General features: G+C 42.5%; 1 protein-coding gene across 1 annotated transcript in view; it reads right to left on the reverse strand.

Moving 5' to 3' along the window:
* Positions 1-6676: 6676 nt before the first annotated feature.
* LOC144754462 (uncharacterized) overlaps positions 6677-23881 on the reverse strand; it is a 92968-nt gene continuing 75763 nt past the window's right edge. The window contains exon 6 of the transcript XR_013594727.1: positions 6677-6691. The gene's annotated coding sequence lies outside the window, so the exon portion shown is untranslated. The remainder of the gene's footprint in view (positions 6692-23881) is intronic.

Raw genomic sequence — 23881 nt, forward strand, 5'->3', positions numbered from 1 at the left:
AATAAGAGGTCAACATGTTTCTGCTATCGGGAGCACAACTTGGCTCAGCATTCGTCAGGACCGATACAATTACGACATATGTGTAAAGCACGCTAAGGCTCTACTAGCATATGAAGTAAAGAAATATGTATTTGAAAAAAGGAATACAACCTTATTTGTATCCCAAAGCACTGGAGTTTTCTAGCGCTTCATCCCCTCTATATGAGGAAAAGTGTACAATTGTTTTGTGAGAAGTGTGCCATGAGCTCGCGGCAGGGGAAAATCTTCACGCTGAGTGTTCTCAGAATCCCGGCGGCTCTCCGCCTTTCAACCAGGGGAAAATCTTCCGCCTTTCAACCTGCTCGTTACCACATCCGCGGACCGGAAAATCATTTTCCGGGCCGCGGATGTGGTAACGAGCAGGTTGAAAGGCGGAGAGTCGCCGGGATTCTGAGAACACTCGGCGTGAAGATTTTCCCCTGCCGCGAGCTCATGGCACACTTCTCACAAAACAATTGTACACTTTTCCTCATATAGAGTGGATGAAGCACTAGAAAACTCCAGTGCTTTGGGATACAAATAAGGTCGTATTCCTTTTTTCAAATACATATTTCTTTACTTCATATGCTAGTAGAGCCTTAGCGTGCTTTACACATATGTCGTAATTGTATCGTCCTGACGAATGCTGAGCCAAGTTGTGCTCCCGATAGCAGAAACATGTTGACCTCTTATTATTTTTACTTATAGGACAGGGTGGTTCAAATTTGCATAATCACCAATCTGCCCGATTTTTCCACTGGTTTTAATGGAGTTAGAGTTACTCCTAATAAAGTAATGTTTTCGAGGAGTAACCCACACTTCTTTTAACTCACCAATTCACTTTTTCTGAAAGAAATAGAACCCAATGAAGACAAATGGCAACCAACTGTCTTGTTGGTGCCTGAGGGCTCTTTTTCTTCACTTTGTGCATGCCACATGAATCTGTATGAATGATCGGAACCTACTGAAAGGTTTTTCATAATGTTATGAATTAACTTATCTTTTTCTTTCTGTCACTCTTCTGTTGATTTATTCGTAGATTCCTCTAGGGGTATAAGAGTGGCCTTTGAGCCCTTTCTCTCGTGTTGTTTATATGTGATCACTTTTCATCTCAGGACACTTTACATTTCATTATGTTCTGCGATCATTACGCACAAATCAGGAGAAAATATCTTTTACCAATTCTTCGAGAGGCTGGCTTTTCACAGGTCAGGCCAGCACTCTTATTTTTGCAACTTTTGCACAATGCACAAACAACTTTTCATGTCGCAAACTTTCTAGTATCAGGAGTCCGTATAAACAAAAGGCGTAACAAAGGAAGACAAGGACAAATCTTAAACTAAATATTTTAACATATTTTAACAAATTGAGATGTTTTAAATTTTCTACGTGAATCGACCTTTTTTTCAGGCTAATGTAGTACGATGTATAACTTGTGTATATATATTTTTTAAGAACTAATGAAATCTGTTGGTCTGATGTATGATATATATTATGTAGTTATTTTTACTGTTGTACTTTATTGTCTATTTCATGATCTGTATCCTGTCTTTTTGTGATTTTTAAAAAAATCGAATAAAAGTGATTGACTGACTGACTGACAATGGTGCGAATCGATGCTTTTTGTACAGTTTGATGTTATTCTAAAGCGCCTCCTTTGACACATGCAGCGCTGTTCTGGAGGGGCTGCTTTTTGGTGCTAAGAGGTGCTTCGAGGGACACCATCATGTGAACACAGGATGAAACTGGGCCTGGAGACATGTCTGGAAACAGAAGTGTGTAACACGCAATAAAACAGATACATGTGTTCTCATTTTATTACAAAAAGGGGGCGCTGGTGCTTTTTTTTAAAGTTTAAAAGCTTTATTAAGTAGAAATATGCAACGTAAAACATCATTACAGAAGTAAATAATATTGAAGGAAAATAGGGCATCTAACATATGAAAACAGTAGAGCTACAAACCCCAAAAGGGGAAAGAACTATACGAATAGACAAAGCTTTTATGGGTATTTTAACATAGGGGAAGGGAAGGGAAAGAAAAAAGGAGAAAGAAAGGGAAAAAGGCATCCTAGAATTCAAAATCAATACATATATTTACCAATTTACGGTGAAAAAGAAGGGAGAAACATAAAACTATTCAGGGAACATGTCTGGAAAGGTAATCAGTTAAAGGTAACCATAATAAGTCTCTTTTAATTAACAAGGGTACAGTTGTAGCATAAGCACGATCAAGTCTGTGGTGATGACATAGCAAATTCCACCAAGCATTATACGCAATCTTTGAAGTATCTTTCCAATTGGTAGTAATTATCTGAAATGAAAATGCTATAAAAAGGTCAATAAATAAACAAACATTGCATTGAACATTCCTTATAGGGGAGGACCCGCCCAAAAAACATGTACAATGTTGAAGGGAACATCAGTAGATAGAATATTATTAAGTGTGGACCAAATACGAGACCAAAGTGATTTGACCAGTGGGCAGTGAAAAAACATGTGAAAAAGATCACTATTGTCACATGGGCAAGACCAACACTTTTTTAATCTATTCATTGAAATTTGTGTAAGTCAGAAGGTGTAAAAAAGACCCTATTGTAAAACAAATAGAAAATCTGTGTGGTACTAGCCGAGCGAGAAACTGTGTGTATTTTAGACCAAATAGAGTCCCAAACTTGTAGTGAAAATTCCTGGGCTAAGTCTGCTTCCCATAGAAGCTCAAGTTTAGATTTAAGCCTCTCAATATGGGAGTGCGATAATATCTTGTAAATGGCTGAAGCTCTAAAGGGAATAGTAAAGTCTGGTGGAGAAATGAGGGGAGTGGTGGTATTAGAAGAGGGAATGTTCTGAAAAAGAAGAGAAGATAGGGTATGAGTAAGTGAGAGAAAATGAGCAGAATGTGTGTTGAAAAGATTAACGGAGTCGCATAGATCCTAGAAAGATCTTAAGGAGTTATCTTTAAGCAAGTGATCATAGGTAATAATTCCTTAATCAATCCACTCTTTCCAGAAAAGCACTCTGTTATTGATCTTGAGAAATTTATTGTGCCAAATCGGAGTCAGTATATGAAGGGTAGAGGAAGAGAGGAAAGAGCAAAAAAGAGAAAGTGTTAATGCCTTAGAATGCTTACAAACAGGAGTAATGAATCTCTTTGGAGGTTGAGATAAGCGAGTAGCTGTAAGGAATGAGAAGGGAGCAAGTTGTGCGAGTTCTATAGAGGTCCAGGCTGTTAACGGAGAGGGATAAGAATCAGTAAGAAAAGACCAGATCTGTTTAATTGTGAAGGCTGAAAGAAAACTAGAGATATTAGGAAAGTTAACTCCACCTAGGTTCTTGGGTTGCTGGAGGCGAGAAAGGGAAACCCTAGCCTTGTGATTATTCCACAAAAATTTTGTTAAGATACGATTAATGGTTTTGAAGAAATAGTGGGGAAGGGAGATGGGAAGCATGGAAAGATAAAAATTAATGATAGGGAGTAGCATCATTTTAATAGTTGCCAGTCAGCCCCACCATGAGAGAAAAAGGGGAGACCAACTATTAATAAGTGAAGAGATTTTTTTAAGCAAGTCCGAATGATTAAGTTTAATGGTTTGTCTAATGGTATTGGTATATAGAATACCTAAACATTTGACAAACCTGGAATTCCATTCAAAGCCAGATCCCTCAAACATAAGGGGAAGACAAAACTTATTAAGAGGAAGGACTTCAGATTTATCAATATTCAGTTTATAGCCGGATACCAAGGAATAATCGCGGAGTAGGGAGAAAAATGCGGGTAAGGAGACAGTTGGGTTGGAAATATAAAGTAAAATGTCATCCGCATAAGCAGTGAATTTGATTTCAACATCCCTATGTATGAATCCAGAATAGAAGGGAGAAATTTTTATTTTTTCCAAAAATGGTTCTAAAGCAAGAATAAAGAGGAGAGGGGAGAGAGGACATCCCTGCCTGGTTCCTCTATGAAGGGAAAAATCATTTGATTTTGGACCATTGATCCAAATAGAAGTCTGAGGATTAGAGTATAACAATTGAATATACTTAATAATAGGGGGACTAAAACCATGCCATCGAAGCGCTCCAAACATAAAATCCCAGTTGACTCGATCAAATGCTTTTTCAGCATCTAGTGTGATAGCTGCGATGGGGGAATCCATCTTAGCAGCAAGGTGTATAATATTAAGAAGGGTTCTTGAATTGTCAGTAATATACCTACCTTTAACAAATCCAGATTGATATATGTTAACTAAATCAGGGATGACTTTATTAATACGAAGAGCTAACATTTTTGCATATATTTTACAGTCTGTATTTATAAGAGTAATAGGCCTATAATTTTAGCAGAGGGAAGGATCTTTGTCCATTTTAGGAAGCAGGCAAAGCATGGCCTGCGTAAAAGAACCACTAGATTCACCTGTGGAAGTGATTAATTAAAGTAAGTAGATGTGGTACTAAGACTGTTTTGAAGTGAAGGAAAAAGCGCACAGTAAAACCATCTGGGCCAGGAGTTTTGTCTTTGGGAAGAAGATAAATAGCAGCAATCATCTCCTTCTCCGTAAAATAGGAACATCAAGGGAGGAGAGATCTGCAAGTTCGTATGGGGATTTAGGAATAGAATGAAAAAAGGAATCAATTTGCTCAGGGGAAGGGTTAGATTCAGGAGTGTAAAGGGAAGAATAATATTGAACAAAACAGTTGAGATTTTTGGCATCCGAAGATTGAGACACTCCCTGAGAATCTTTAATGACTACAATCTTGGATTTTTGTTTTTAAATTTTGAGATAGTTCGCAAGCGACTTGCCTGCTTTATTACGTCCACCATACATTTTGGCATTAAGTTTAAGAAGTTGATTAGAGGCGGATTCCCAGGAGTGTTTATTATATTGCATTTTCGCTTTGATGAGGGAAGATAACGTGCCGGGGGAGTTAGTAGTAATATAGAGGTGCTCAAGGTCTTTAATTTGTTGGAGAATGTGAGAAGCATGGCTGAGGGCCTTTTTCTTTTTCCGGGAAACAAAGTCAATAACACAGCTTCGAGCAGCGGCTTTGAAGGCATCCCAAATAAAATGAAAATCGGAGACAGTGTGTAAATTGTCACTAAAAAATTCATCCATAAAAAGCGCAAAGTGATCGGTAAATTGGGGATCGAGAAGTAGAGAGTTATTGAAACGCCAACGACGAGAGGCAGAAATGGGTGAGGGGTAGTCCTTATCTAAGATGACGGGGGTGTGATCTGAAATGAGAATAGAACCTATTTCAGAGTTAGTCATAAATTGAAAGGCATGGTGTGAGAGAAAAATGTAATCAATACGGGAGTGTGATGCATGCACTGGAGAGAAAAAAGAAAATTCTAGGGAGTTGGGATGGGATATTCTCCATGAGTCTATGAGGCCCCAAAAGGAGATGGATTTGTGAAATTATTTTTGCATTTTATTGGGAACATATCGTGCTTGTGACTTACGGTCTAGAAAGGGGTCCATAAGTTGGTTGCAATCACCACCCACAATCAAGTTCTCATTCGCATGAGAGGAGAGAAGTAAAGAAAAGTCTTTCCAAAAGGTTAAATCAACACCATTGGGGCCATAAACATTACAGAAGGAAAGATGAACATTATTAACAATACTATCTAGAAACAACCATCTACCATTAGAGTCAGAAATGTAATTGTGAACTTGAACAGACAACGATTTATGAAATAAAATAACAACACCATTTTTGTTGTTAACAACAGGTGAGCAAAAGGCTTCACCTACCCATTGTTTACGCGGTGAAGATATATCCTGTAAAGAAAGATGTTTTTCCTGCAATAAAGCCACTTGACATTTCAAATGAGACAAAATACGTTGCTTTTTAATAGGGTTTCGAATACCCTTAACATTCCATGAAATGAGTCGAAGACCACTCATAATACGAAATGAAAATGGAATAGGAAAGAAAGCGTAGAACAGATAAGAAAGAAAGAAAGAAAAGAAAAAGAGTTTAGAGTAAGCGGTTAAAAGGAGAAAAATATACAGAATAGCAAAGGATTGAAAAAAACAGTGGAGACCACCACAAATGCATGACCCAAATTAGAACAGGAAAGCGGTATAAGTTAATAATACAAAATACCAGGAAAAAAGAAGAGAGTAAGAGAAAGTGAATAAACCAGCAGTATGGAGAAAGAAGAAGAGGGAGGTAAAATTACCATAGGAATGCGTTAAAATGAGGAAGTTGGAAGGAGAAAAAGGACTGCATATTAAAAGGAAAAGAGATAAAGGAAGGAAGGGGAAGAAGAGGAGGGAAAGGAGGGAGAAGGATAGGAACTCGGGAGCATAAACTCCCAAAAGAGTTAAGAGAGAGGAGATGACAAAAAGCCAAGGAGCTTTAGTCATGATGTTCAAAGAAAGGAGAACGAGCAATAAAGAAGGAGGGGGGACGGAAAGGAAAAACCAAGACAGCCACGTCACTGGGAGGGGAACGAGGCAGAATCGACAATATACCTTGGGGTAATATGAAGGAAAAAACCAAATCTCGATGAAATAAAAGAAACAAGCATGACTGAAAAACAATATGAATATGAAAGACAATGTAAAAGGGGAGCTTACCAGGATAAATGGGTGAACATCAACGGGGAGTAATAGGCAAGCAGAAATACGAAAAATACACACAGGAATCCAAAAACCACAATAAAGGACGGATCTGAAACAGACAAGAAAACAAGGAACGATGAGCCATAACACAAGGCGACTTCATTAACGAAAAGGGTAAAAACAGAGGGAAACCTAGAACACCATAAAGAAAAACTGTTAATGTTTGCTCAGTTCCATCTGCTCTCCCCGATGTGTGTGGATGAACTTCCGGAGATCCGCTGGATCATCAAAAGAAAAAGTTATTTCTTCGTAAGTTACTTTAAAGAAGCAGGGATGTATGAGACCATAGCGAGCATTCATTGACTTCAAAGCTGGCCGAAGATCTAAGAATTCTTTGCGCCTATTGGCAGTTTGTTTGGATCAATCAATCAGCGCATTTGTAGAGCTTGCTACATACCGCGAGGGTCCCAAGGCGCTGGGGGGCTTCAGCTAGTGGTCGAAGAGCCAGGTCTTGAGTAGCCTCCTGAAGGTCTGAGGGTTTTCTGTCTGCCGAAGGTGTGACGGGAGGGAGGGAGGGAGTTCCATGTCTTGGCGGCGCGGTAGGAGAAGGACCTGCCTCCGGAGGTGGTTTTGTGGATGTGTCGGACGGCGGCCAGGGAGAGGTCGGTGGAGCAGAGTCTCCTGTTGGGTGCGTAGAATGAGAGTCGGTCATTGAGGTAGGCAGGGCCGGTGTTGTGAAGTGCCTTGTGTGCGTGGGTCAGGAGCTTGAAGGTGATTCTTCTGTCGATGGGGAGCCAGTGCAGGTTTCTCAGGTGGGGGGTGATGTGGTCTCGGCGGGGGATGTCGAGAATTAGGCGGGCAGAGGCGTTCTGGATTCTTTGAAGTCTGCTGAGGAGTTTGGCCGGGGTTCCGGCATAGAGGGCGTTGCCATAGTCGAGCCTACTGCTCGACTATCGAGGGCGTGTGTGACGGTCTTTCGTGTGTCGGTAGGGATCCATTTGTAGATCTTGCAGAGCATGCGGAGGGTGTAGAAGCAGGTTGAGGAGACAGCGTTGATCTGGTTGGTCATGGAGAGTTTCGAGTCGCGGATGACTCCCAGGTTGCGTGCGTGGTTGGTAGGTGTGGGGGCGGTGCCCAGGGAGGTGGGCCACCAGGAGTCGTCCCAGGCTGAGGGGTTGGGTCCGAGGATAAGGATCTCTATCTTGTCCGTGTTGAGTTTGAGCCGGCTTTCTTCCATCCAGTCGGTGACCGCCTTCATGCCGCGGTGGAGGTTGGCTTTAGCAGTGCGGGGTTCGTTGGTGAGGGAGAGGATCAGCTGGGTGTCTTCGGCGTAGGAGATAATGTTGAGGTCGTGGAGTCTGGCGATGCGTGCGAGCGGGGCCATGTAGACGTTGAAGAGTGTCGGGCTGAGGGATGATCCTTGTGGGACACCGCAGATCGTCTTGGTGACTCCGGAGTGGAATGGGGGGAGGTGGACTCTTTGGGTTCTGTCGGAGAGGAAGGAGGTGATCCAGTCCAGGGCCTTGTCGCGAATCCCCGCGTTGTAGAGGCGTGTACGCAGTGTGTGGTGGCAGACGTGTCGAAGGCAGCGGAGAGGTGGAGGAGGATGAGGGCCGCTGTCTCCCCGTTGTCGAGCAGGAGTCTGATGTCGTCTGTGGCGGCGATGAGGGCCGTCTCGGTGCTGTGGTTCTTGCGGAAGCCTGACTAGGGTCGAGGATGTTGTTGTCTTCTAGGTAGCGTGTGAGCTGGGTGTTGACGATCTTTTCAATGACCTTCACTGGGAACGGCAGAAGGGAGATGGCCGGAACTTCTTAAGGTCGCTCGGGTCCGCCTTGGGTTTTTTCAGTAGGGCGTTGATCTCGGCGTTTTTCCAACTCTCAGGGAAGGTTGCGGTCTTGAAGGAGAGGTTGATGATGTTGCATAGGTGGGGTGCGATGGAGCTGTCGGCCTTTTTGAAGACGTGGTGGGGAAGAGGGTCGGACGGGGCGCCTGTGTGGATGGAGCTCATGGTTTTGCTGGTGTCCTCGGTGGTTATGCTGGTCCAGACGGTGAGGTGGTCGTGGTCGGTGGGTATCGGTGGGGCCAGGGTGGTGAGGTTGGCGAGGTCTGTTCGTGTATTGAAGCTGTCGTGAATGTCGGTAATCTTGCGGTTGAAGAAGGCAGCGAGGGCGTCGCATAGGGCTTGTGACGGGGGGATGTCGTTGGTGCAGGAGCTGGGGTTTTAGAGTTCCTTTATGACGTTGAAGAGCTCCTTGCTATTGTGTGCATTGTTGTCTAGGCGGTTTTTGAAGGCGGCTTTCTTGGTGGTCCTGATGAGGTGGTGGTGGTTACGGATGGCGTCTTTGAGGGCATCGTGGCTGTCGGCTTCTCTACCTTACAAATTCCCTGAATAACCATAGGTTTCAGGGACATTATAGTTAGAAATTAGCATTTAAAAAACCTTAGAAATTCACTAAAAAAACATAGGTTTCAGGGACGTTATAGTTAGTTGAACATTTCACTCATACAAAACCAGAAAAATGTGGCCGTTATAGTTAGTGGAGCTAACTATAACTCACGCCCCCACATATTCCCCATACCATTACCCTGCAAGTCGTAACAACGACTTGCGGAGGGTGCGCGCTGAATGTTGGAATAGTATAATTTACTATTCCAACTCTAGTCTGTGCGGACAGTAGGGAAGGTGTTGGATTTTAAATCCAACACCTTCTCCCCTCTCTACAAGTAGTTGTTCCGACTTGCGGGGTAAGGGTATGCGGAATTACAACACAGTAGTTGTAACAACTGCGTTGTAATTCCCTGCGGGTAAAAAGTTTTGTGGTAAACAGCAGAGCCCTTACTGTAACCTTATCAACTACTACACTCACTTATCACCTAAGAGAAAGTTGTTAGTGGATAATCCTGTCTCTTTTCAACCATTACTTTAAACACTAATAACCAAAGTAAAACATCTAACTGCATAGGCTAGTCTAATACAAACCACAATAGCACCGTTTGTGAACCTGGACAGAGGTTTTAGAGCAAATGTCAGATTTACAAAAATATGTGCAATATTAAATAACGAGCGAGGTGTTAACGGACAGGCCACTGTGTCTCAACCCACTAGCGAAATTATTCTTCATCCTGGACAAAGGTGTGAGCATTGAGGTAAGTCTATTGTAAATGTGTAATATACTTAGCCATCACCCTAGAGAACCATAATAGCAAACATATGAATTTATTGCAATATACTACTACACTCCTTTATCACAAAACAGAGAGGTGTGAGGAAACTGGTCAGGATGTCATAAAACAAAACTATACTCAGCCATCACTTTTGAATAGTGTCAATGTGCAACTCAGACTGTTGCAAAGCACTACCAAATATATATATGAGCAGGGGACACCTTTCAGTGTAGAGGCAAGTTTACTAATAAATAGTATACCTGTTTTAAAAATGGGATTATAGCTCACGTGACATATGTTAGAAATAGTATTACTCAGTAGTACAGAAAGAATAGTAATTTAACTCATGCAGTAGCATAGTGTATATCTTTAAGTCTAAGAAACTTTTATTAAGCACATCACTGGATGATGTTATTAGTGATGTTATTTACGATGTCATCAGTAATGTCATCAGTGATGTCACTGACCATGTCATGAGTGATGCAATATGCGAGGTCATAGGCAGTGCACTGCAGGGGCACAAGTTATACTTAGCTTAGCTAACTATAACTGCTGAATCTCTCTGGTTTTGCATGAGTCAAATGTCGGTCTAGCTATAACGTCCCTGTAACCTTTGGCTTTCTCAGTGAATTTCTAAGGTTTTTTAGATTCTATTTCCTAATTATAGTGTTTCTGTAAACAGTGAATTTGTATGGTTTTGTAGTGGTATTTGTAACTATAAAGCCCATGTAACGTTTGTTTTTGTGTGTGAATTTGTACATTTTTCAAATCATATTTCCTAACTCTATTATGTCTGTAAACATTGTTTTATTGACTGAATTTGTATGTTGTGTCGTCAAAAAAGATATATTTCAACACACCGAACTATATCAGTTTAACCTTCAATGATGTGATGGGTGGGTGTATGATTGGGGTGTGCGTGTGGGTGTGTGAGTGGTTGTCTGGGTCTGTGAGTGGAAGTGTACGTGGGTGTGTGAGTATGAGAGTGGGTGTGTGAGGGGGTCTGTGGATGGTTTTATGGGTCTGTGAGTGGGTGTGTGAGTGGCGGCATGTGTCTGTGAATAGGTGTGTGAGTGGCTGTGTGGGTCAGTGAATGGGCGTGTAAGTCACTGTATGAGTCAGTGAGTGGGTATGTGGGTCGGTGAGTGGTAGTGTGAGTGGATGTATGGGTCTGTGAGTGGGTTTGTGAGTGTCTGTGAGTGGATGTATGGTCTGTGATTGGATGTCTGTTTGGCTTTATCGGTGTGTGAGTGGTTGTCTGGAAGTACGAGTGGTTGAGCGTGTGAGTGGGTGAGTAGTTCATTAGATTGTGAGTGGGTGAGTGAGTGGTTGTGTGTGGCTCAGAGTGGGTGTTTGAATGGTTGTGTGGATCAGTGAGTGGGTGTTTGACTCGTGTGTGTCTGTGAGTGGGTGTATGAATGGTTGTAGGGTCTGTGAGTGGGTGTATGAGTAGCTTTGTGGTTCAGTGAGTGGGTGTGTGAGTGGCTGTATGGGTGTATAAATGGGTGTTTGAGTGGTTCTATGGGTGTGTGAGTAGCTGTGTGGGTGTGTGAATGGTTGTATGGGTCTCTGAGTGGTTGTATAGTTGTGTGAGTGAGTGGGTTTGTGTGTAAGTTGTGAGAAGATATGTGGGTCAGTGAGTGGCTGTAAAAAAAGAGAGCCCCCATGCCTATCAACTTGACTCATAAGGAAACAGTCACAGCAACAGCTACAAGGCTTGCATGGAGGCGCATAATAAATTATTCATTTCAAGATGAGGCTGCAAGCCAGAAAGAACAAGTAGTATACATCCCACTTGAAAATTCCCCATGTGCAGGACTTCAGAAAGCTCTCCCATCAACACGTCACTGACAACAGATTCCACACAATAAGCCTTAATGAGGTACATAATTTGCTCCACTATTCTTTTCCATTGTCAACAAGCATCCTCTGCGCGCTTTCAATTCAAAGTCTACATTCCCAATAATTTACGGGAATTTGTCTATAATAATGAAACTATTGCCTAAAGCCCTCTAAATATAGTTTTGATATGGTTATCCAGTGCGCACAACAAATTGATTTTTATTTACACTCTACAGAAATTGAAAACTGCACTTTAAACATTAAACGACCAGCCGCCTGAAACTGAACTCGGACAAGACGGAGGTCCTCATCCTGGGCTCCTCGCCCTCCGCCTGGGACGACTCCTGGTGGCCCCCCGCCCTGGGCACCGCACCCAAACCGACGGACCACGCACGCAACCTGGGCTTCATCCTGGACTCCTCCCTCTCCATGACCAGACAAGTAAACGCCGTCTCCTCGTCTTGCTTCAACATCCTGCGCATGCTACGTAAGATCTTCCGGTGGATCCCCACCGAGACGAGGAAGACGGTCACCCAGGCCCTCGTCACCAGCCGACTGGACTACGGCAACGCCCTCTACGCCGGAACCACCGCCAAGCTCCAGAAGAGACTCCAGCGAATCCAGAACGCCTCGGCCAGACTCATTCTCGACATCCCCCGACGCAGCCACATCTCCGGACACCTGAGAGATCTGCATTGGCTCCCGGTCAACAAGAGAATCACCTTCCGTCTCCTCACCCACGCGCACAAAGCCCTACACGACCAAGGCCCGAGCTACCTCAACAACCGGATCAACTTCTACACTCCCAAGCGCCTCCTCAGATCAACCAGCCACGCCCTCGCCGCCGTCCCCCGCATCCGAAGAGCGACAACAGGAGGAAGGTCCTTCTCCTACCTGGCCGCCAAGACCTGGAACTCACTCCCGACCGACCTGCGCCTGACCCAAGACCACCTCTCCTTCAGGAAGAAGCTCAAGACCTGGCTGTTCGAGCAGTAACGGCACCCCCCCCACCCAGCGCCTTGAGACCCTACGGGTGAGTAGTGCGCTCTATAAATGACCAGATAGATAGATAGATAGTGTCACAGCAATCTGGGGCCAGATTTATGGTGTTGTCGCCCCTTATAAACATATTTACTATCCGGCCATTTTCCAAAGTGCCATGAATCTGCATGCCACCGGAAGCTCTCAACAGTAAACCAAGCTGAGCCACAAATGGACTACGTTTGGCGAGAAAAAACTTATTTAAACCAACTTGGAGGCATATTTACAAGGGGATATCCATCTATGGCTATATGTATCACAATGTTCTTTTGCTATTCTCAAATAGCGCTTTTTGCAAATCGCTATTTGAGAATCGCAAAACGCTATGTATGTAGGATTTGCAAATAATTTTGTGAATCCTACATATTCCTTAATTGCTAATCGTAAATTGCGATTCACAATTAAGGAATACCTCCCCATTCATTCTTTTGGGCCTAGAGGCCCATAGGAATGAATGGGAAGCCATTCTCGATTTGCGATTCTCAATTTCGCAAACTGAGAATGCAATTTCAAGGGTGCCAAAAGGACACCCTTTTGCACCCCTGAAATGTGCATGTGTGCACATGTGGCACACTATGGGGTCGATTAGGATCGCGGACGGACTTGAGTCCGTCCGCGACCCCTGAGGAGGAGGGAACGTCCGCATGGGCTGCGGCGTTCCCTCCGATCTGATTAGGATGTGACCGCCAGGGTGGCGGTCACATCCTCTATCTCTAACATTGCGGTGGGTGCAGCTTCAAGCTGCACCCGCCCCAATGTAAAAAATGCATGCACAGCATTTGCGTGCACAAAGCGGCAGGCACCGCGCGGTGCCTGCTGCATTGTGCACGCAAATGCAGGGGGGTACCATAGGTACCCCCCATGTGCACCCACCACCACCCCTTCACCCAGGGGGCCCGCAACGGGCCCCCGAAGTGAAGGTCCGTATGCTTTTCCATGGCGGCAATGCCGCCGTGGAAAAGCATATTTACACACACATCATGATATGGCGGACGGTGTCTCATAGACACTGCCTGCCATGTTATAGCTTTTCCGCCGCGGTCAGAAGCCGACCGCGGCGGAAAAGCGGCGGACGGAATTCCAGACCCACCAGCCATCCTAATTTGGCGGTGGGTCTTTGGAGTCTCCGCCGTGGTTTTTCCGCCGGCCCGGAGGATGCGGAAAAACCGCCATCCTAATCGGCCCCATAATGTGCGCCACATGGTACTTTGAAAAATGCAAAAAAGTGCATTTTTCAAAGAAATCGCAAATTACCACCAACTTGAAGTTGGTGGTAATTTGTGATTCCTTAAGGCCAAATTGCACTTTTTCTGTGCTTCTTACATTGCAAATTCCTTATTTTGCGCGGCAGTTTTTCTTTAATACATACCACTAAGCCCAATTGCGATCGCAAATGCAAAAATTCTGCGAATTTCGGTGTTTGTCATCGCAATTTGGAATCATACATATGGCCCTATATCTTTACCGATGTTCTGGTGGCGATATCCCCTTCTCCTTAATTACAAGGCAGTGTTAAGCTATTTAACATGGCTTAACGCCGTCTTTTAATAAGGCCCCTTTTTGCTTCACTTAGCGTGAAAGGGGTGTGCAATGGGTGTTGCAATGGGAGTTCCGCCGCAACACCCATTGCTTTTTGACGCTGCCCCATATTTACAAAGATGGGGCAGAGCTAAAAACTAAGGCCAAGTAAAACCTGGTCTTAGGATGGTGATACGAAGAGATTTAATTTTTTCTCCTCGTATTTTGCTCTTTCTATGTGTGCTGTATTCTGCAGCACACATAGAAACTGCAAATTGCCTTTAAAGATTGTTTATGTGCCAGAAGGTGTACCTCCTGCACGTAAACAATTGCCCCTGCGTTGCAGACACCTTTGCAACATGGCGCAAGACAGTGGTCAAAGTGGGGGAAAAAGTGGGGAATCTGTGGGTAGAGAATCAGAGTGCAGGAATAACCAGAAGATGGGGTCAGTGGGCAGAGTCAGAGGTGTGGCCAGAAAGAGCAAAACATCCCCATTTTTAGTATTTGTTTGGCATTTCACTGACCTGACAGCTCATTGTGTTATTTAATTCAACCAATGGATACACATGTGTATTTAAGTATTATTATGAGTTATTGACATTAAAATACATCCACAAAGTGGGATATGTTATTAATCACAGAATGTACCAAATACGTTTAAGCTTAAAAGTGGAATCACAAGTCATTTGTCTCTGAGCAATCCAGTTTCTGTCATCAGTACTTCAAACATGAATGGCAAAATGTTCTAGTTTGCAAATGTTTTCCACATAATTATGGCTCTGCCATGTTTGCCACATAATACAGCATCTGCATAGTATGTGTAAAAATGTCAAAATAAAGTATCAGAAAATGTACTGCATTACGTTACAACCTTTTTTTGCAGAATAGTTTAGTCAGCACTGCGACATAATTCTGTCTTCCATTTCAATAAAAAGATTTTCAAAAAAAAAATCTGTCTTCCATTGCTGCATAATTCCAGTGACCCCAAAGCAAACAGCACATGTTAAAAGTGCTTGTGCATGAAGCAGAGAGACTGTGAAGTTTGTGAACTTAGTTTGGTATGCGTGCAAACTATGCATTGCCGATATCTGGTGAGTTGCACTACTGCTTCTGAGACAAGACCAATGGAGGTACCAATGGATGGAGCAGTCTGGCCCAAAGGGTCCTGTGACCTCAGTGACAGAGTCACTGTTGCTCAAGGGTGTGCAGCTTCATAGGCCTTCCCGCAGGTCTGGAGGTGGACTTCAGTATGGACTGTGGTGGACAGGCCTTCAAGGTTAACCCATAATTGCCACTGCTAGTGTCCACCTGCTGGTGCTAAGAACCCAGGGCTTCTAAGGTCTAGCAAAGCTCCCTCATTAGAGAGATCTGGTCATGAAGGCTAAACCCAATTCCCCAGTTCCAAATTCCGCAGCTCTGGCCATAGAGCCACATCCTCTCCCCCACTGAACACCACACTGCACCACTGAGAGAAACCTGCACTGCCTTCAGCTACAACTCAATTGTGCCGTGCTATAAATACCTGGATGCAACTCAATTCAAATTATGCACTAGACAAGAGTAATATCCCACCTGAAAAAAAGTAACAATGTTCTGGAAAAAGCAAAGACTCATAGGAAATGCAAAATTAAGTATAGGATGTGAAATGTAAGCAGGAAAATCATGGTTATCATAACGCTTTTACACTTATTATTCAGAAATCAATGGGTGTTTTTGCCTGAAAAGTTAAAAACATAACTACGCGGGCCCGGAAGGGACCCATTTCAATGTCCATTGCTTACATCCTTACAAAATATACGCAGTATGGTTTAAAAAGACCACATCCCTGAACACAGAGCTGGGATACACATTTTATAAACTAAAATAAGGAAAACAGTTGATAAGGATAACATTAAATATTTTCCACTCCGCCCATCAACCAAGTATTGCAGTACCTCCAGGAATGGTGCACTTCTTCACACTGGGAAAACTATGCTGTTCAAAGAAAGTCAAGAAAATGAAAGAAGTGCTGGCAAACTCTGCATAGTGGTGCTAATGTGTTTGGGTGAGAATACAACCAATCTGACCACTATGCAACCACTCTGTCGTGCTTTATTTAGTTATTTATTTTTCATGTTTTGAACCATTTTTTCTTTCACCGTCTGGAAACTGCACCTTGGAATAGAAACATTTCAGAAAAAGATAACATTTCTAGTAAAAGTGTTTCTTTGTTTTTTCGATCCATTTCACAGGGGAACAGATGAAGGAAAGGAGGGAAAAGAGAGGCTAAGAGACGTTTCTTGAAGTCACGGTTTTCAGCGACTGAGGAAGAGAGAGACTGAGACAGAAAGAGAGTGAATAAGATGAAGAGGAAGAAAAACAGGGGTGGCGGGGGACAGCTGCCAGTGGCAGAGCATGAGAAGTGGACACTGTCCTTGTCTTCTCAGGGCAAGAAGGACAGAGGGCCTTATTTACATGAAAGTGACGCAGCACGGCAAGCCATTTGGCTGAGCCACGCTACGCCACTGTTAAAGCACAGGGATGCATCATATTTACAACAGTATGTCGCATCCCTCTACTTTACCCTGTGCTGGCGCACGATTAGCTGCCATGCGCAAACGCAGGCACCTTTGCGCCATGGTGCAAGGGTGTCTGTGTTTTAGGGGATATTGTTTTTGAGCAGTAAGGGACACCTTCCTGCACAAAAAAAAGCATGTGATGGGTTTTCCTCTTTCTATGTGTGCTGGAGAATGCAATGTAAGCTACTAATGGGAATATTAATGTTTCCATTGCTTGAATGCAGTTTCTTTTTTTTTGTTAAATAATTTTTATTGAGAGAATGAACACAGAGTTAAAACCTTACATAACTCGGAAAAGATGCAAAAAGAGATAAAATAGTGGCTAATAAAATCTATGTAAACAAAGAAAGTACATAATTACAGTTGTAAACTATTATAATAAAAAAGAGTAGTACTATAAGAGAAGAATAATAATGGTATAACATCATAATATCGTAATAAAAGAATGTGCTCCATAAGAGAATAGAGGGTGTAATTTCTATATTATTGTCAAAGAAAAGAGAGAAAGGCAAGAAAAGGGGAGAAGAAAAGAGAAAAAAAGGGAGAAGAAAGAGATAATGTAGTGTAGTTCCTATTATCCCAATAGGCTCTGCGCATTGGAATAATACCTTCAATAGTATAGGCCTAGACCAGACGTTAACTAGGTCTACTACTGTCGATATTAGACTTAAAGTTTTGGGTTTGCCAGCTAGCTCAGAGTTCACTAGAAACTTTCTCGAATGTTCAGGAAGGAATTAACTTCCCTGATTAGACAAGAAGGGATTTAGTTTCTGACAACCATAGAACATGACAACTTTGCTCTCCCCTAATCAAGAGTGTATCTCGAGAGTCGTGTGAACAAAAGGCAATTTATTTTACTCAGTCAGTACGTGCATTCTTAGTCTCATCAGATTGTAGAGAAAAGGAAGAGACGGGCGTGTTCAATAAAAGATGTTATTTATTGATCAGTCTCTTTTCTCGTACAAGAGAAATTGATCGATATTATTGCAATACTTATCGTTAAGTAAAGTGCATACATTAAAAGCAGAAGTATAAAATAATACTGTAAAAACATTGATATGGTTTCTAAGCCATATGAAGGTTTAAAATTAATAAAATATATTACATACACATATACATTTGACTAAACGTACTCAACTGGTGTTTCTAGATACGCCTACCCCGTGTACCTGACCTAAGCCTAATACGTGGGCGGGAATAGAAAGTTACAGTTTAAGTTAAGTTTGTTTTTGCCAAGTGACTGACTAAAGAATTCTCTGCGAGGGGTTATTCAGTTCTGTACCTGGAAGTTAGGATGAATGAGGGATGGTATCTCTCTTCTCTGCTCTCGATATTCCAGGCTGCCTGCGAGGGCTACCCGGAAACGCCGGTGCTGGATTTCTCGGCAGGAGAAAGCAGCGCGTCTCGTTCTCAGCGCGTCAGGAAGGCGGGGCTGCGCCAGCGGGGTCTGCTCTGCTCTGGGCTTCGGCAAGTATGGCTGCTCCGTCTCGTCACCACCGCGTGTGTTTGCATAGGGCAATATCGGTAATATTTATACCTTTAAGGTGCCGAGATTGACGTAAGGATGGACATAGATACGTCAATAAGGATGTCATACGACCAGGTCGTTAGCACATTCTTTTGCTGAAGTTCTTGGTGAAATCAAAACAATGGCCGCAGGGTTTTTCCCAGGTTGTCATAGGTTTGATTTGTTATGAGAACTCCGTATGCCTTATCAGGGGCTGGAGGAATATCGCTTGTCTAATTAGATCGCAAGCGTTATGACCTAATCAGATAACACGTTCCTGTGCCGTAGTGTGGCTTCATCAGATAACGGTATCTGCATCATGGGGGTTTGCTGCCTCATGGGCTGACTGCTAGTTAACTTGTTGGTTTGTTAACCAGAATAGGGTCAGGAATAGGGGGATCGATTCAGAACCTATAGGAATACATCACACCCACTCCACGCTAACTATGGTCATATTTACTAATCTATGCATAGTAAAACATAGTACAATATATTACAGAGTATTGTGTATACCTTACCACCCCAAAATACATAAATGCATTTTGAAATTATCAAATATACGGAAGAAATGCAGTCATAATGATATAATGCGCTCAAGCTGTAGAATAATGCTAAAGTAATAACGCATTTGTATACATTATTGCTATTTGGTATATGAGATTTACACATGAAATGGCTCTTAATACAGAAAAAAAGTTCGAGACCACTTCATCACAGAATATAATAACAATGAACATACCAGCGGGCAGCTAATGTCTATAAGCAGTCTAAAAATAGAAATCTTAGTTCTCTAGGAATAGTTTTTTACTTTAAGCAGAAGATAAGTGTCCCGAAAAATTGTAAAAAATAATTTGGGGCTGCTGAAAAAATTGCTGTCCGTGAACTGGAGGGAAAATTGTTCATGTGACTTTATTATTAAAGTTGAAGGCCAAATTCAGGGAACGCCGTGTACGAGTTAGTTCAAAAGTCCCTATTTCTGTTCTGGTGAGAACATCATATCATTTAGGCTTTCGAAAAAGTTGTCAACAGCTTCCTGGGAGAGTTCCACTAACTCGGAAATAGGTGTAACCATGCATTCATGCGCATGACTGTCTCCATTGACATTCTGATTTGGATTGCTGACAGAAGGTCGTACCTGATCGATGCTGCTTTCATCTTGTACTTCACTACCCCTTAATCGTAGTGGTGAAGCTTCCACGAATGCCGTCATCAGGATTGGTAGCCTTTGAGGGCAGCACAAAGCATGAGCCTTGATCGGACTCAACAATGTTTCTGCATCCATTGGCGCATCCGATTGTAGCGTCAGACAGGTGTCTAACACGCATTCTTCTCCGCATAGCAGGCACCTTAAAACAGGTAAAACACATCGTTGCCACATAGGTCGAAAGGATAGAAACCAAGTCATGTTCAGGTCTCTAAGCCGGGATAGTCCCAGGATTCTTGATATCCGGTCCCGGTATCCAATGGCTATGATTGTTTCTTCCCTTGTCGCAGGTGTTTTGTCTGTGACATGGTTTGCCATAACGAAAAATAAGGACTAGGAATAGGATTCCTGCAATCAGTCCTAAAATGAGGGGAAGTCCGCCAAAAATCGAATGGACGAAGTCTGGAAAAATACCCAGTATGGCTTTGAATGGTGTTAATGCCATCGAAAATACTGTCTTAAATACTTGTGAGACCCCACTGGTATCAGAAATATTTAAGATTTCATTCAGGATTTCTGCGAAATGTATGGGGGAATTAGTTGATAACAATGAATGTATCTCTGCAGTCGTCCTTGCGACTTGTAGATCATATGTTTCTTTTGATGACGTGAGCCTGGTCGGCGTCTGAAGAAGCACTGTTTTCATTCTGCTTAAAGTATCTATTCGAATAGAAGTAATTTTCAAGTTGGGCCATGCCCTTGCCTCCCTGTCTGGAAAGGAGCTGGGGAACAATGAGTGTCCACAGCACTTGACCTTCGCAGTCGTAGTTACGAGATAAGGAGTCCCGGGCATAAGACTACAACATCTGCGATCTACAATTAGAATGTAACTCCCATTATAGAGTCTTTGAAAGAATGGTTCAATCTCTGTTGCAGGTGCGCCTTGCTGGTGACATGAAAGGTTATTTGAGTTCCCTTCACAGGCTCCATGCAAACTAATTCCGTTACACAGAAGTGTACCGCTTAGTGACATTGCACAATTATTGCCACTAAGAAATACTTTCTGTCCTTTATTACTGACACATGCATGTGAATAGGGCAGGTCCCATGTTGTTTTAATGTACCCCTTTCCCAATTTCTCGTACATGCCAGCCTGTATATATTTTTGGCAGTATTGAAACCTGAAGGTTGAAATTGGAATATTTATTATCCCATGTATTATCCATTCACTGACAGGTCGTTCTGACATTGTCACTGGTAATCTCTCAAGTTTCTCAATGCTCAGGATTGTATAATCAGCACCCTTCTGGGCCATACTGATTTGTCTATCAGTAAGGTTAAAGATATAGAATAGTGACGTTGTGTTGATTAAACGCCAAGGCACATAGCCTGAACGCAGATTTTGTAACGTCCAGCCAAGCTGTACAATAGAACGCAATTGGGACTGACCGTGTTGTAATAACAGTAAGTCTTGCGATAATATGTCGATTGCTGAAGACACGATGCTGTCCAAAGAAAAAATTCTGGAGGACAGAGTCATTAACCCATTGTCCACTACAGAAAGTGATTTTTCCAAATTAATACGGTCAATTTCCCGTATTCTCTCTGCTGTTTCAATTTGAGTAACCTTCCAGGCCTAATTGTATGCTGCATATACAGAGGGTGCTATGAAACGTTTTTGACGCTGTTTGCGTGGTCCCATAGTGAAATCACGCAAGTCAGCACCATCAGTAAGTAAAGTTAGGTGTTGCTTAATTTCTGCCAGTGTGGAAGTTTGTAGCCATTGAAGGCATAATTTGCCCACACTGTAGGTGGTTATTATCCCTGGGTGATGTCTTTGAGGATATCTAGGGTCTGGCCTGGTCATTTTTAACCCCTGTGTTTTGTTCAGGAATCTGTCTTGACAGTTATTAGTATCTGTGGGCCAGATCAACCATTTTTTCCAATCAGGATGTGTTCTGTTTTGGTTTAATACATAATTTACGTCTATCTCTTCTTCTGTAGAACTATTGCTGTTCATTGTTGGTTTTGGAATAGACGGTTTATTTAAGTCTTTGATTTTGGCTAGGCCAAGACAGGTGGTTTGTTGAACAGTGTCATTTAAAAATATAATTTGTTCTGGGATCATGCAGGCTCTAAACAAAGATTCTATACCCTGTACTTGCCATTCTTTTGTACCCCAAACACTTTTCAATTCAACATTTTTGTCCCAATAATCAAAACCAAAAGTATTCATTTGTTCAAAGAATGAGTCTGAATATATCAATTTCGTGTTGGTTATCATGGTCTTCATCCCTGTCTTATTTGACAATTTGAAATAAAATGTTTCAGCATTACTTATGTTAAAACCTGAAAAATATGAATATTTGTCGTAAACGGTTCTTGAGCTTCCTTTTGGAGGGGTTGCACAATGTTCCCATTGATTATAATTTAAAACATTTCTAGGTTGTGCAGATCTATGTAGAAAATGGTTACCATAGTGGTTATAACAGTACATACTATCATAATTTGTAGAACCCTGCAAATAATCATGTTTGGTAAATTTAGCAGACATTACTAAGTCAGACATCATATTATTAATGCTTTCGAAGTCCCAATCATCAGCAAATGAGCTTGGTTTTACAAAGTCACTCAATGAGATCTTGATTTGGTGTGGATATTTCAGGATTTCGACCGGACCATAAATTTCATAGTCAGTGTTATCCCATGCTACCCCACCCGGTATAGGATTGGCTGTGAAGTTGGCTGAAGAAAGTTCTCTTTTCTCGACGTGTGAAGATGTGTGTGGTTTGAGGATCAAGTTGATTTTCTGACTTGCTGTGTCCATTTTAGCATATTTTCCCTCAATGAAGCGTCCCAAAGTTAGTACCATGATGAGCCAAAGTATGAGGATAAATGCACCAAAACCCACCCAAAATTCAATCCATGGTGAAATCAGATATGTTTCTTTCAGTTGTTTCAAAAGTTCTTTATCTTTAAAGGTTTTTGATGATGGCTGTGTCTTTGATTCACTGAAGCCTTCAGAGGAATCATCGAAGTTTATGAAGTAGCCGGATGCAGTTCTGTCAATTGTTCCAATTGGTTCAGGATTACTGTTTCTTGCATTTGCACTTGGTACTTCATTATAGATTGGTGTGTCTCTGCTAAATGTTTTTATTTGGGTTTTCAGAGGTCTAAGTTCCACTGCATTGTTGCATAGTCCTTGTTGTTCTTCTCTAGGCGTTTCGAATGTAATGAGCCTCTTAGTTAGGACCTCTGTACTGGTAGCAAACCTTGGTGTTCTGCTACTTATTGGGAGTCCACTTGGCCTATTGTTTGTTATCGGCCACATGATTGTGGTTTTACCAGGTCGATGGATACAACTCGGTTCTCCTTTTTACCAGCAAGCGGCGGTAGTACAACTGATCTTGTCCCGTTGACAGACAAGACAGGAACTGCTTTTCTGTAAGAAGGCCCAAATTCCTTCTTTACCGCGATCTTTTCTCTGACCAGATCCCCGACTTTTGGAATCCAGACAGGTCTTGCTGGGACAGGTGGTGGTTCTTCAGTGGTTGTTGGCTGTTGTTTCAACTTTATGTTGCTCAGGTCTTTTCTTGTTTTGTTTAAGTCCTGCAAAATAGCCAAACGGTCTTTGATATCAAAGCTTTTTTCTTTCACCACTGAAGTCTGACTATCAAGGTCAGAGATCAACATCCTAGTTCCAAATAATAATTCGTACGGACTGAATCCCTTCAGAGAATTTCTTGGCAAGTTATTTAGACTACGTTGGACACTTATTAGATGTTTGACCCACCCAGCTCCCGAACCTAATATCCTTTCCGTTATAGATTGCTTTATGCCTTGGTTTTTTCTTTACACCATCCCGTATCCCTCAGGAAGGAAGTGAGAAGATTCCCGCTGTGCTATGCTCATTTGGCCATGTGTCCCCTCAGGCTGGAGGGCTAGAGTGGAAACAATGGTCAAACGTAGCATGCTCTTAGCGTATATGCCATTTAGACTCGCAAATCTTTGTATAACAGTCCAGACGTCAGCCGAGTGCTGGTGGTCTACATTATAAGTGGAAACTAGCCTGTATATGTTAATCGCAAGCCTTGATTTTTACTCTTGATTTTTTCTGGAGTAAAACGACGAGGTATGAAGCTGTTTCTCTCCCCACTGCGATCTCTGTTGCAGTTTGGGCAGTTTTTTACAAACATGGTGTGATGCAGGCTCATGACTGGCCACCAGTACCGTGATTGTAATTCTTTCAGAGAATCTTTTAGTTTGAGGTGTCCGAGACCCTCGCCCATATGTGCGTCTGCGATTAACAAGTTTCTCCTGTCCATGTTTGGAATCACTCTATCCCCCACTCCAGGGATTCGAGCAAAAGGGACGGAGTTTGCATCGATTATGTATGTATAATTGAGTGGATAGTTGATCGGTAGCGCCGAGCAGTCGCCTTTTAATGACGTTTTCACCGCCAGCACTGTTTCACCGTCAATGTATTTTAATGTACGCTTTTTTCGAACTACGGGAGCCGATTTA

The sequence above is a fragment of the Lissotriton helveticus genome, chromosome 1_1, assembly GCF_964261635.1.
Source record: "Lissotriton helveticus chromosome 1_1, aLisHel1.1, whole genome shotgun sequence".
In the NCBI taxonomy this organism is placed as follows: domain Eukaryota; kingdom Metazoa; phylum Chordata; class Amphibia; order Caudata; family Salamandridae; genus Lissotriton; species Lissotriton helveticus.